General features: G+C 65.0%; 1 protein-coding gene across 2 annotated transcripts in view; it reads left to right on the top strand.

Annotated features, from left to right (window-relative positions):
• The first annotated feature begins 4,884 nt into the window (after positions 1 to 4,884).
• PLEKHA6 (pleckstrin homology domain containing A6) overlaps positions 4,885 to 14,050 on the top strand; it is a 48,406-nt gene continuing 39,240 nt past the window's right edge. Inside the window, exon 1 of one of the 2 annotated variants that reach the window (XM_076357918.1) lies at positions 4,885 to 4,947. The gene's annotated coding sequence lies outside the window, so the exon portion shown is untranslated. Of the gene's footprint in view, positions 4,948 to 9,927; positions 9,953 to 14,050 lie in introns of those variants that run through there. The other variant, XM_076357922.1, reaches the window with a different exon arrangement.

Raw genomic sequence — 14,050 nt, forward strand, 5'->3', positions numbered from 1 at the left:
TATTTGCAGCAAACAGAGTCTGGGTGGAAGGTCTGAGCTGAGCAAGTGTTTGCTCCTGGGGGGACCGGGACTTGTTTGGCACTTCCCGAGCCGGGTGCTGTCCCTCCTCGCAGCACAGGGCTGCTCTGCGCCCGAGCCCCCCCACCGCCGCCCCCATGGGGGATGACATCGACTGGCTGGACCTGCCGGGCAGGTGGACCTACGGTGTCTGCGGGGACGGGCGCGTCTTCTTCATCAAGTACGGTCCTGCCTGGCCGCTCAGGCGGAGTGGGGGCTGCCGCGGGGATGGGGTTTAAGCTGGGGTGCGGGGGGAGCCGGGTGCATGGCTGGGGGCACTGCAGGGGGGGGGGGACTTAGTCTGGGCTGGGAATGAGGGGTATCCCCTGCCGCAAGCCTCTGCATCTGGCTGCTTTCCTATCACACACGGTCGTCTCTCCTTTCCCCCCACTTCTCTCTCCTGGGGGCTCACTGCTGTCCCAGCCTGATGGATGCTATTCCTCTCTTTCCCTAAAATCCCGCCCTTCCATTCCTTTGGCTGGAAAAGTCACCCGTGTTGCAAAGACCCTTCCCCGGCGATGGGAAGGGGCTCCCTGGGCCCCCGCGGCTGCTGACAGCCCCACTCCTTGTCTTTTGCAGCGATGAGACCAAGTCCACGAGCTGGGTGCACCCTGGCACAGGCTACTCCATCCAGAGCGGGCACTTCTCCTGCGCCGGTAAGGGACAGCTCCCAAGTCTCTGTGTTTGCTCTCTGCCATCCCCGGACACTAACCAGAATCTGGAGGTGTGGAGTGAAACCCTCCAGAAATGCAATGGAGACCCCCAAAAAGCTGAGCGAGCAGTAGCTGCCTTGCAGCTGGGGAGGGTTGGGGGACTTTGAATGATGCGCGAGGCGATGCTGCATCTCTTGGGCAGAGGGTTTCTAGCTGGGGAGATGTTCTCGGGGGGGCTTTTAAGAGTCCCCTTCTGCAGAGAGACTCCCTGTGGTGTCTGAGACCTGTCACTGATGGGGAGGGGACCCGAGCTGCTTTAAAAACGCACTTTGAGTGTATGAGAGCTGACCACGGCAGGACGTGGCACCCCACGAGTGTCACGATCGTCCCACGGCTCCCTGCCCATGTGCTCCTGCCCTTCTCTAGTGCTGCCTCCTGTAAGGGGGGTTTCCTCTGCAGTTGCCTCCTGGTGAAGTGGGGCCTTGGTGTGACACCAAGCATTGCTAACCGTCCGGCAGCAGATCCTTTGGACAAGCACTCTGCTCCGGTGCAACACCCCAGCCCGCAGCAGGGTGCCGGTGGGGAGGGCAGGGGCTGCACGGAGCGAGGGAGGGTGACCGCTGTTTCTGCCCTGTCTTTCCAGGGCTGCCCCGAGGCTGGGAGGTGGACACCACACTGCACGGGGGCTTCTACTTCATCAAGTAAGTGAGAAGGGACTGGAGGGTGAAGCTTCTGCCGCCTGCTCGCAAGCGCCATTGCGCCCTCGGAGGATGCTGCTCCCTGGGCTTGTCTCTGCCCAGAGGCAGCTGCTACCAAAATGCTTGCGAGTGCAGCACGGGCTGCTGTAATCCAGCCTCGTAGAGGACCAGGGCAGTAAAGATGGGGTTTGGGAGGCTTTGGAGTGTAGCAGTTGATAGAGGATGGGGCCAGGGTCCGTGCTGCTAGTGCATGCTGGGCTTGGGCGGGCGGGCAGGTGGGTGGGTGGTTGCCCATGGCCCTGCCGTGGCTTGTCCCACGCTGCTGCGGACATGGCTGTGATGGTCCTGCGGTCCCAGCAGCTGAACAAACCTGGAGCTCCTGCTGGCAAGACAGCAGGGTGTCGGGTTTGGTAGACATGTGCAGGGCCATGTCTCAGAGGCTGCTTGGATGCTGTGGTAAGCGAGCCCTGCGTACTTAGGCACGGCGAGCTTTAGCAGAGGACTAAAGCTCGTGCCAGCATATCACCGCGAGGCCAGGCTGGAGTTACCTGTGCCTGCGTGGCCGCAGTGGTCCCTGTTAGCAGGGACCAGACCCTGCTCTGGGCTATGTCCTGCACCTGGATCCTGCAACCGGCGCTGCTGGGACAGGCGAATCTTTCCCCATCCCTGCGCACAAGGGAGCTCCTGTGCCATGTTACCATTTCAGAGGCAAATGTCTCTTCCGAGGGCTCTGGGAGCTCCAGGGTGGCATGGGCAAGCCAGCCAGCCCCCCGCCCTGCATCATTCCTTGGGGAAAGGTCCCCCGGAGCCCAGTGGGGACTTTCTCCAGGGCCCTGCAGCACCCTGCCCTTGTGGGAGAGAGCTCAGTGGTGCAAAGGGTCCCCGGGGCATGCACTGCCTGGGGCATGCAGTGCAGAGCTGGCTGGGCTCGCTGAGATGAATGCAACAGGAGCAGAACTTGGTGGGGATCTGGCTCGAGGCGTTGCTCCGAGAGCCCCGGTTCATCCTGGCGGGTTGTTTCCCATTGCCTCTTGCCCCCTCCCTGCCTCCAGTCCAGGAACCGGGACCCTGGCGGGGTGATGTTGGTGTCTAGACAGGCTGAGCTGCAGGCTGCTGCCGCCGCCTCGCCTCACGCAGGCTCCAGGTCCTGCTGGGTGAGGGTGTTTCAGACGGGATCTTTGAGCCCGTCCCTATCTAGCATGCACAGAGGTTTCTCTGTGTGCTCAGACGACAGTAAACCCGGCGAGAGCAAAGATCCCAAGGTGGGCTGAGGGCTGGAGCAAAGCACCAGGATTATCTGGTCTAATCTGCCGAGCAGAGCCAAGGTGTCCTTGAAGCAGCCCCATGTTTGAGTCGCACAGCCACAAACGTCGCCAGGAGTGGGGCTTGCTGGGCGAGGGCTGAGGTGGCGAACCTCCCGGTCAGGTTCGAGCTGCGTGCCTGCAGCACTTCTGCGATGCTTCTCCATGACAGGGACCGTCTTTCCCCGCAGTCAGCCGTCGCTGTGTGCTCAACGTATTATCCATGCTCGTGGTTCCCTGTGCACCATGCCAGCTGGGAACGCCACAGCTGAGCAGGGAGAGGGTCAGGGCTGGAGGTCGGGGGCTCTGACCGGGAGCTGCTCCCCCCCAGCCCTGGCTGTCGCCGGCTGTGCTGGCTCCTGCCTTTGCGACAGCACCCACAAGGTGGCATTGAGGCTGGCGCAGCTGTGCATGCCCTGCACGTTGCTGCACACGTGTGCAAGGCCCGGCTGTGGGGAAGGGACCCGCTGGCTCCGTGCGATGCTGGGCACCCTCCCTCCTGTGCCAGCCGGGGGTGTGGGAGGGCAGCACCCAGCCCTGTGCTCCTGCAGGGAAGCACTGCTAGTACAAGGGCTCTTTTCCATCCCACTCCTGCCTCCAGCTCTCTGCCTGCAGAAGAAAAGGCCCCGCTGTGTCTGCGCCTTTGGGCTGAGATGCGGCTGGGAGCCGATGGGGCAGCACCATGCACCTCTTGTCTGTGCAAGGGAGTGGGGAACAACCTGCCCCCGGCCTGGCTGGGGTGCACGTGCGGCTGGTGCTTAGGGCTGCCTGGCTAGGCTGGGGGGGCTCCCCTGAAAGCAGCACAGCTCCCCAGTTGCTCATGGGCTTCCTGGGCTGTTTGGCAGCTCTCGGGTCCTGGGTGGCAGGAGGGCAGTGGGGTGTAAAGCCGCCCCAGCGGGTCCCCACTGCCTGCGGAGCAGGGAAATGGCTGGGGACGGTGACCTTGGAGAGGGAACAACTCGCGGGCACAGTGTGTAACTTTGGGGACGCAGGGGTCCCTCTGCTGTGGGCTGGCAGGGAGGGAGGGGAGGGAGGATCTCACCCATCGCTGGGGGGGGAAGGAGGGAGAGAGATGCAGGATGCAGAGCATCCAGTGAAAGCCAACCCCCTCCCCAGCCCCTAATGCCGTGTGGCTAATGGGGGGATTATAGGATCAAGGGCAGCTGCCAGTTTTTCCTTCCTGGAGAGCCCATGTCCCTCCCCACGCCAGCTCGGCTGCGGAGGATGAAGGGTCCCTGTGTGCTGTGGGGTCTGAGCCTCCAGCTGCGTGGGCTGGGTGCAGGCAGGGTCCCTGCCGTGGGGGCTGGCAGCTCTGGCAGGCGGAAGTAGGGCAGTGCCATAGATCAGGGCATGGTGCCATTGCTGTAGGACTGGAGTTTGCAGCTCCCCCACGCCTCTGCGAGTGCCTGGCTCTGCAGACCGGGAGTCACCCTGCCACTGGGCCAGGGCTGGGGGCCTGAGCAGGGCTGGGGAAGGGCCCGGCCAGCCCTGCCTGAGCCATCGCTGGCCCTTGGCACGGCCCGAGGGACCGAGTGGTGGCCTTTGTGCTCCAGAGAACAAGCTGTGGTTGTTGAGCTGTTTTGCTGCCCGTCCTCTGGGTACTGTGTCCTCTCCCTGCAGGCAGCTCTCCCTGGGGTGCAGAGCCTGGGGGTGCTGCCTGACCCGCTGCAGTGGGTCCCACGAGCCTGGCTGGGAATAAATGGGCTCCCCTGCCCCGAGAGATGCGGGATGCAGGGGGGAGCATGGTCCGGGCTGTCCCCCTGATGCTGGGATGCAGGGGGGAGTGCGAGTCCCGGCTGCAACCCCCAAGGGATGCAGGCCGGCAGCACGGTCCAGGCTGCTACCCCAGGGACGCAGGGGAGGTGCGTGTGGGGGCAATGAGGTCCAGCCCCCCCCCCCCCCAGGGTGCTGCAGGGGGGCAGCACGGTCGCGGCTCCCCCCAAGCGATGCCGGGGAGGGCGGCGCGGTCCCCCCCGGGTGATGCCGGGGGGGACAGCGCGGGCGGGGCGGGGGCGGCAGGCGCGGCCCCCCCGCCGTGCTCGGTGCCAGCCCGGCATCACGTGCCGCTCGGCGGCCCCCGAGCATGCCCAGCTCCGGCTCCGGCTCCGGCTCCGGCTCCGGCTCCGGCTCCGGCTCGGGCTCGGGCTGCGGCTCCGGCTCGGGCTGGGGCTAGCCGGGAGGATGCTGCGCCCGTAGGCAGAGGCGGGGGGGGGGCCCGGCCGCTGCCCGCCCCGCACGGTGAGTGTCCAAAGCGCGGCTCCCTTCCTCCTCCTTCTCCTCTTCCTCCTCCTCCTCCTCCTCCCGGGCGCTGCGGGGCGGCCGCGGCGCGGCAGAGCATCCCCCCATCGGGGACGTGTGCCATGGGGTAGGCGGGAGGGGAACGAGCTGTGCAAGGGGGGGCTTTCTTAGGGGAGGGTGGGGGGAACCAGTGTTCCAGCCGGGGGGGGAGTCACAGCCCCCCCGGGGTGCCCTGAGCGCGCCCCGTGGCCAGAGCAGGGTGCGCTGCGGGGGCCAGCGCCTCCCGGCTGCCCGAGGGGCCGGGGGCCAGGCTCCCCCCGCACCCCCCACCCCCCCCGCCCCTCCTGCCACACTTTGGGTGGGAAGTGGGGACCCCCTGAGCTGTCCCCGCGGCTTGTTTGTGTGCTATGTGCTGGCTCATGTCCCCGGACCCCGCAGCTGCGGGCCGAGGTCCCCCGGGCTTGGACCCGACTCTACACAGGTGGGCAGCACTGAGGCTCCGGGAGAGACCCGGCTTTTGGAGCCCTGGCTCAGCACCCCCAAACCCCCATGATCGTGACCAAGGGTTCGGATGGGCCAGACCCCCCAATGCTGCAATGCCGGGGCTGGTCCCCGTGGCTGGGCACTTTGCTGAGATCGCAGCCAGGACAGGCTGTGATGGATGGAGCCCGAGATGTCGTCTGGCGCTTCCCTGGGCTTCGCGGCTCCTGTCTCGCTGCCTGCTTGTTAAGGGAGAGCCAGCCTCCCCCTCCTCGGCAGAGAGCAAGAGCGAACCGCCTCGGGGATGCGTGTCGCCTGCGAGATGCTGTGCTTGCTTGGCCCCCCCTGCATCGAGGTGTCTGGCGGTGCCGGAGATGGCGCGTGAGCCGCAGCCGCTACCCTGAGCAGTCAATCGCAGCTTTGTTGCGCTGCTGTTAGATCTGAGGGAACAGGGTCTGATTCATCACATGATGGGGCATGTTAAATACGCCACGAGTCTATTAAACCCCAGCGGAAGGGGCTGGACTGGCCGCCCTGGGCCATCCTCCCTCGGGACTTGGTGGGGACCCCAGCTCCAGCCGTGGTGCCCCTCTGCGGAGGGATGTCCAGCCCCTCCATAAGCTCTTTGCAGGGTCTTTGCTATCCTCCGAGGGCTCTGCTGTGGCGTGGGAGGGCCGAGCCCTGTGTGCACGGTTCGATCCGTACCGCTTGACCCGTACCTGCCATCCCACCCGTGACGTGCGCTGTGGTCCCTTGGGTGCCGGGGGCCAGCTCCCCCCTCCAGATGGCTGCTGGAGCGGCTGTGTAATCCCTCCATGCGGGGAGGCAGGAGGGAAGCTGCAGCGGGGAGGGGGTGTGTGGCCATCCCGGGGTGTGGAGGGGTGCAGGCAGACCTGCCAGGGAACAGGCACGGCGGGGACCAGGGTGGCATTTGCTGGGGGAGACGTCCTTCCAGGCAGGCGAGGCTGCAGCGCTGCGTGCTGCTCTGCAGCCGGGAATCGGCAGCACTCGTTGGTTTCTCTCCTCCACGTCAAGAGCATCTGCAACCCGCTGTGCATCCCGCTGTGCATCCCCGAGGCTGAGCGCAGGGCAGGAGCTGGGATCGCTGCTCCCCGCACCATTGCTCCCAGTATGGCTCGTCCTGTGGTGCACAGCCATGCACATGTGTGTGCACACACGCGTGCACACACAGGGCTGTGTCTGTGCACACAGCCACTCTGATTCCTTCCCCTGAACCCTGCTGGCATTTCCTCACAGGGAAGGAGAGCTCCTGTCCCGCTCCGATCTGCACCAGTCCCTCTTGTCCGCTTCACTCTGCTGGGAGAGGACGAGGCTTTCCCGCATGGCCCCGAGGGAGCCTCCTTCCCTCTTCCACCTGGCAGGAGCCATGGCTGAGGGACACCCAGCCCCGTCGCCCACTCCGAGCCAGCCCCTCGGGGAGCCAGAGCTGGGATTAGGACTCCCGGAGAGGGGGTGGCGGAGGCATTAAAATTCTTGAGCGTCTGCTAAAAATCACATGGCGAGCACAAAGCCTGTCCCCTCTGGCCAGTCTCTGGCTGTCTCAGCTGGAGCATGCCTCGGGGGGAGCAGCCCCAGCACCCCCAGCCCACGCTGGGGAGCCTGGCGGGCCATGGCACCCATGCCGCTGCACTGGGCCACCAGCGCCATCCTGGCTCCGAGCACCCCATCACCCTGCCCGCGTCCCTGGCTGTCCCCTCGGGGAGAGGGGCTGTGGCGAGGCGTCCCTGCCCTCCTGGGCAAGGCCAGGCACAGGGGTCCCCCAGGCAAACCCCGTGATGGGGCAGCTCGCCACCTGGGTTTGGGCTGCTGGGGCTGGCGCTGGCCTCGCTGGAAACCATGTTTTCCTGCCGAGTTCCCATAGAAACCAGTGGGAGCAGCCGCTGGGCTGGCAGGGACGAGGGAGAGGAGGGACGGGCAAGAGCAGGCAGGAGGGTGAGCTCCACGCCTGGCACTGCCGGGGTGAAGCGGCTGTACCCGGTGCCGGCTGCTGCGCGGGTGCCGGCAGCCATGCCCACCCCAGGCTGCTCCCCACCATGGGGAAGATGCACCAGCATCATCCTCTCTGCCGGCCGTGGCTCGCCGTGCCATGGGGTGTGTGTGCATGGGGGGTGTGTGTGTGTGTGAGTGCACACCCGTGCATGCCGCTGCGCTGCTGCTCTGTGGCCAGGCCTGGCGTCGGGTGCAAACACCAACCTAGATGGGCAGCATGGGGCTTAATCCCCCTCGAGGCTGCCAGGGCCACCTGAACCCGTAGCAGCCAGGCAGGGTCTTGGGCTGTTTTCTGCTCCATCTGTGTCCCTGGGAATCAGCTGAGCTGGGGATTTCTCCTGCCTGTCTGCTCGCTGGAGGGGAAAGCGCAGCTCCTTAGCTGCTCTTCTCTCTCAGGCATTTGTAGTAGCATCCCCCTCTTCTGTTTTTCTTAGCTTGAAACACGATAATCCGCAGCAGGCAGAAATAGTGCATTGAGGAATGTGCCGTCTCCTATTTAGCCTCAATTTTCCCTGGGATCTGGCAGCTCTGCACCCGCCCAGGAAAGCCCTGCTCCACCGGCGGCCGCGCAGCCCCTTCCCACCGCCCCACGGGCAGCACCACAGCACGGGGAGGTGGGTGCCTTGTGCCCTGCCAGCCCTCCTCCCCAAAAACACCCCTGATTTCATGGCACTGCTGGAGAGCATCCCCCGGCACGGGACAACGTGTGGACGGGAAGGCAGAGGTGACCTGCAGGGAGAGGGAGAGAAGGGGCACATGCAGTCTGACCCCCTCACAGTCCTGCCCGCTCCTTCCAGCATCCGAAGCTGGAAAAAAATCCTAGAAGTGGGTTGTTTCTGTGCAGGCAGGTTGGGGACCTCCTGGTTTCCAACACGGTTCTGGTTTTATTTCAGCTTTCCCTCCCCAGCAGCGCAAAGAGCCTGGCAAGAGCCCGGCGAGGGCTCCCCGGGGAGCAGCGGCTGCGGGGCGAGGTTGCTCCGGCCGTGGTATGCAGGGAATCAGGTTGGATGATCGCAGTGGCCAGTTGTGCCCATCTGTGAATTCACCAAAGCTCTTTAATAAAGATTCAAAGTCACCAACTTCTCAATTAAGGGATGAGACAGCTCTTGATCCGTGTTTCTGGGTCAGCTGGAGAAAGGCCATTTAAGACCTGGCCGATTGCTTTCCTTTGATGTTTCTAAAGGAGACGACTTTTGAATAAACACCTTGCCGGTGTGTGCTATGCAGGAGGGCGTGTGGCTCGGCCACCTCCGAGGCAGGACCCGGAGCCTGGAGTCCAACCCCGGCTGCTCCCGAGTCACGGGCTGAGCTCGGGAGAAAGCCTCTCCTCCTCTCCCTGCGGAGCACGGGTGCTCCCTGCCGCGCGGTGCTGGGTGATGTCCTGCTCCCCTGGGATGCTCCGGGCAGTGCCACCGGCCTCGCAAGGTCCTGCCGCTGCCGTGCTGCTCTCTGCAAGGTGCAGGGCAGCCTTGCGGCGAGGGCGATAGCGCCCTGCCCAGCCCTGGCAGGCCCCCCCGGAGCAGCCGAGGGGCTCGGGGAAGGTGGGTCGGACCCTCCCGGGCTCAGTAGCGGGGCCAGCTGCTCCTCGGTGCGTGCCCATGGGTGGTCTGCACCCTGCCAGGGCCCCCGGCTCTCTAGGGTGCTTCTAACCCTCTGTTTACCTCAACAACAGCCGCTTGCATGGGTGTTAATTGCAGGAGCTGGCAAGGCACTAATTAGGGGATAATGAGACGGCTTTTGTGTGTGCCTGGCATCCTGTCGACAAACGCCCTGCTCCAAACACCCTGCGCTGTGTCCCGCCGGCCCATCTCCCTGGCTGCTGCGGGTACTGCCCCGCCGCTCCAGCCTGGCAGACCGGAGCAGCTCGGGGTTTTCTTCCACCGCCCCGTGTCCTCACCACGCCGGGTCTCAAAACAGCCGCTTGATGGTCCTCTGATCATTTAAAGCAGAGGAGTTCCCGTCCCTGCTCGGCGGGACCCGGGTGGCAGCTCGGCTGCCCTGAGCCGCCGAGTCCCGCTGGTAATTAAGCGGCCGCCGGAGCCTTTGCAGCCCAGCCCTTTGTTCTCGGGGCAGGGAGGCAGGATCCGGCCGATGCGGGGCTCGGGCTGCCCCCTCCGCTGCCACTGTCTCCCCTGGCCAGGTACCATCCCTCCCCGTTCTCGCAGTGTCCCTAACCCCTGGGGGACTGGGGTTGGGGACTGGGGCTGGGGACTGGGGCTTGTCGCCATGGCTCGCTCGGTCACCAAGCAGAGAGCATCCTCCCGCGTCCTTCCATCGCGCACCAGCTCTGGCACCCATCTTCCTCCCCCTCCTGCCGCTGGCAGGGCCGCATGTGCCTGCCGAGCAGCGAGAGGCTGTTGTTCCTCTCCGCCTGCCTGCAGTCGACGGGGACTTGGAGCCGGCGCTCGCCTCCGAGGCTTCCTTACGTAACCGCCGGCGGCAGCAGCAGCGCAGGCAGAGCAGGCAGCTCGGTGCCGACGGGGCCTGGAGCCTCGCACCGGCTGCTGGCAGCCAGGTAAGGGCCACCCCAGCACCACGTTGGAAATAGGCATGTGGTTGCCGACTGCCTCTACCGTGCGATGGGGGCACCGGCATTGCCGGGCTCAGGTGGGGCTGGGCTGAGCAGGTGCAGCCAGGGTGGGAGTGCCGCTCCTGCCCCAGAGACCCCGGGGGATGATGATGTGCCGTGGGTCAGGTTCCCGTCCGTGGCTGGCGCCTGGCAGAACAACCAAGACCAGTCTGGCAGTGCCGGCAGCACCGGCCGCCTCCCAGCCCTGCTCGGCCGGTTCTGCACCAGCTGGCGCGGCGAGCCCCGCGCTCGCCACTTCCCGGGGCACCGGCCTGGCGCCCGAGTGGCGGAGCTGCTGCACACCTGGGCGATGCAGTGGGTACCAGGCTCAGCACCCTTCTTGGGGTGCTGGGCCCCCCGGGGGACCATGCTCAGTGCCGGGTGAGGGTGGGGCGTGTGTGTCCGCGGCAGAGCCAGCACTGGGCTCAGCATCCCAGGCTGGGGGGGAGCGGTGGAACTTAAAAACTCCATCCCACTGGCATTGCCCCCAGCAGCCTCACACCCCCTGCTCTGGGCCGGGTGCCCGGGAGGGTATGGAGGGACCCAGCTGGAGTGGGAGGTCCCGGCCCCTCCGTGGCAGGTGCTGAGCTGCAGTCGGCGGGCGGGTGGGTGGTGCGGTGCCTGTGATCCGGCGGGTGAGGGCTAATTACAGCCCAGAGCCGGCTGGGTTCAAAGGGCTCTGCCGGCGCAGGTGGGGCTGGCAAGGGCGAGCCTGGCTGCAGCTCGGCCTGGGCTCGGCGCGGTCGTTCGCTCGCGCCGGCGGCTCAGCCCAGCCTCCCCTCCATCACTGCCATCTCTGCCCCTCGCTGTGGTTACGGGAGGTGAATCCCCCCTGGCTCTGCAGGGATTCACTTCCAGCCGTGGAAAACCCTTGGGTGATTTGGCGGCGTGGGGGTTGTGTGCTCCTCGGGGCCCGGCGGACGGGTGCAAGGATGAGGCCAGGGTGCGTGGGGCAGGGAGACAGCGCTGCCTGTTTCCAGCCGTGCTGGAGGGAGCAGCTCATGCAGCCTTAGCATCCCCGACCTGCCGCGAGCACGGCTGGAGGTGGCTCCCGCTCCAGGCTCCTGGCTCTCCCTTTTCACCCCCATCCTCGCGGTCCCTGGAGTCACCATCACTTGTCCCCGTGTCCCCTGCGCAGCCGTCCTCAGGGCCAGGCTGGCTGCAGGGATCCCACGGCCGGGACCCGCACCCAGGGCCCTGCAACCCTGGCAGGGGGGCTCAGCTCTGCCCCCCATTGCAGGGGGATGCTTGGGGGGCGGGAGGTCCCCCAAAGCCCCGGCCCCCGGCCATCTGCTTGATGCACTGAAACGAATTTTCTAGCCTTTATTCTTCCAGAGAATTTGAAAATGCGATTGCACCCTCAGGGCCCAGAAAGCGAAAGCAAATCGGGAGATACAAATCTGCTGGGTTTGCCTGTATCTGATTATTTTAAAGCCAATTGCATGGTGCCAGCCTGCCAAGTCTGGGGTGCTGGGGGCTGGGGGGACCCCGGGCTGGGGCAGGGTGGGCTGGTGTTCGCCGGCTCCTCCGCCGTGCCGATCTTCCCGCAGCGTGTTCGCTGGATCTGCCGTGCGAGCACGGGATTTTTTTCCCCCTCCTTTTTTTTTCCTTTTTTTTTTTTTTTTTTTTAATGCATGTTTTGTGAATGTGCAAATACAGTGACCTTTCGCAGGGGCCGCCCGGAGCTCCGGCTCTGACTGCCGGCTGCTCTCCCGCTTGTCGGGGAGATGAGGGTTTCGAGAGCTACGTGCAAACTCCAGGGCCTCTGGGCTCCAACACTCAGTTGCAATCGTGGTGATGAGTTCCCGGAGGGGAGGAAAGAGCTCATTTCCCGTCTCTCCCTGTGTGCCCGAGATGCCAGGCCCTTCACCAGCCATCAGCGCTGCTTCTTTGCATCCTGTCCCCGTCCTCACCACATCTCCTCCCTGCTAGCTGCGATCTGTTATTGGCGTGACCTTGTCCCCTGCTGCCGTCACAAGAGGCTCCAGTGGCAAAACGTCCCCCCCTGTCCCCGAGGGTCCCTGGCAGCGGGCAGCCTGGGATGGGCTCACGGTGTCGCGGGGGGACGGGACAGAGCACTGGGGTGCCAGTGGGGAGGGGTACGGCTCCTGCTCGTGACCGCCGGCCCCGCACGCTCCCAGCAAGTTGTCCCCTTCCTCGGTGTCCTTGGGCATGGCGATAGGGCCGGTGGCCTCTCCGGGCTGCGGACAGGCCTGCACTAGCCCTCCGCAGATAAGGGCTGTGCTGTCAGGGAGCCAACAGGAATGTTATTTATGCGGGTTCACCTGCTGTTAGGAGCCGTCCTGGACACATGCTCACGGCGGGTTTGGGGTGGCCAAGAGCAGGGCTGCCCTCTCCCTGGGGTGGCAGGGTGGCCCCAGTCCGGGTGCCACCATAGCCCTGGCCCCGCTGGGAGCGGGCTTTCAGGGCTGCTCCGGCTCCCAGGAGGATGCTCGTGATCAGTGGGGCGGCAGAGACCCCAGCTCCCAGCCCAGTGGGACCGGGGCTTGGCGGCAGCATCCCGCTGCCGGCTTGAGGCCAGGGGAGGGCGGCGGGATGGGCCTGGTGGGATGGGGATACTCATCGCCGAAGCAGATCCACGGTCAGTGCTTTTGGGGCAGGGAAGCAGCTGGGAGCGGGATGCCCAGCCAAAAGTGGGGAAACTGAGGCACAGAGCCAGCACAGTGGGGATTTGAGCCGGGGACCTTTCTCAGGCCAGAATGCCTCCCTCTGACGCGTCCTGTCTCTGCTCCAGAGAGCTCCTGAGGTTCCGTGGGGTGAGTGTGTGTGCGCTTGTGCACGCGTACACCCAGCAGTCCCATTTCCTGATCGGGGTTTGGGTGTTGCCATCATATAATTGGTCTGTAATTGCTCTGTAATGAGGTAGTAATCCTGTGGCGGGGCTGTACTTAAAAGGGCTTCCCCTGCCCCGGGCCACTCCCCGCAGCCCCCCTCCCAGCATTGCACCCCGAGCCCTGTCCTCCTCTGCAGGGTGCTGGGGTGGGTGGGTGCCTGCCCGTGGGGTCAACACTGGCTCCACTCCTCCTGGGAGTGGGATGGAGAGATCTGGGGCAGGATTTCCTAAAAGAGGGGTCTCCTCTGCGCTGGCCCTCCTCTCACTGCGCTCCTTCCAGTGGGTCGCACTGGGGGTACTGGCTATTTATAGCCTGCTGGGTGCTGGGAGGCAAATGTGTGTGGAGGGGAGGGTTGTTTTGGTCTTTTTTTTCCTCAGTCCTCCTATTTTAAAGGCCAGGCTGGCTCTGCCAGAGGTGGGGGTGCCCACGCACTGGCAGATCCGCTTTGTAGATCCTGGGATTGGGACCAAGCGTGCCAATCCACCCCATCTCCTCCCTTCGCCATGCCCAGGCGCTGCGTGGCACTGAGTTCGGGTGGGAGGGAGAAGGGGCTGGGTACGGATGGGCACCAGAGGAGAGCCCATCTTTTGGGGTGGCCCCAAGAGCCGCTTTCCCCCCTCCCGGGGTGGGTTTGCATCCTCCCGCCCTGGGATGCGGCATTGCCCCGTGAGGGATGCTTAGCCCCGGTTCCGGGCAGCGCAGGCAGGGGTGATGCGGTGAGAGGCAGTGAGGAGGAGGAGAAGTCGTCCGAGGAAGGCTCAGGTGTGTGTGCCAGCCCCGGGTGAAGTCCACACACCCCATGCTCGCGTCCTGTGGGTTTGTTTTCCTTGGCAGCATCTCTTCTTTCAGGTCGGCTGAGCAGCAATCATTAGCAATTCCAGTTTTTATTGTGAGCCTAATGCCATTGGGTTGTGTGCACCTCTCCCCTCCCCATCACTCCCCCCCCCTGCCTTTGCTGCCAGGTTTCCCCAGACAAGTTGTTTGATTTGGTGGGTGGTTTTTGTCCCGTCCCGTCCCCCCCCCCCCCCCCCCCCCCCCCCCCCCGGGCCTCCCCGAATCAGGTGGATTGTCTGGTTTGGAAACAACAAGCAACTGTTGTGTGTGAAGGTAATGAATCTTTTAAAGCTCATCAAAGTGAGAAGGTTCTGTGTGTGCCGGCGGGGGGGGGGGGGGGGCGGGCCTGCTGGGA

This window comes from Aptenodytes patagonicus, chromosome 22 (assembly GCF_965638725.1).
Source record: "Aptenodytes patagonicus chromosome 22, bAptPat1.pri.cur, whole genome shotgun sequence".
In the NCBI taxonomy this organism is placed as follows: domain Eukaryota; kingdom Metazoa; phylum Chordata; class Aves; order Sphenisciformes; family Spheniscidae; genus Aptenodytes; species Aptenodytes patagonicus.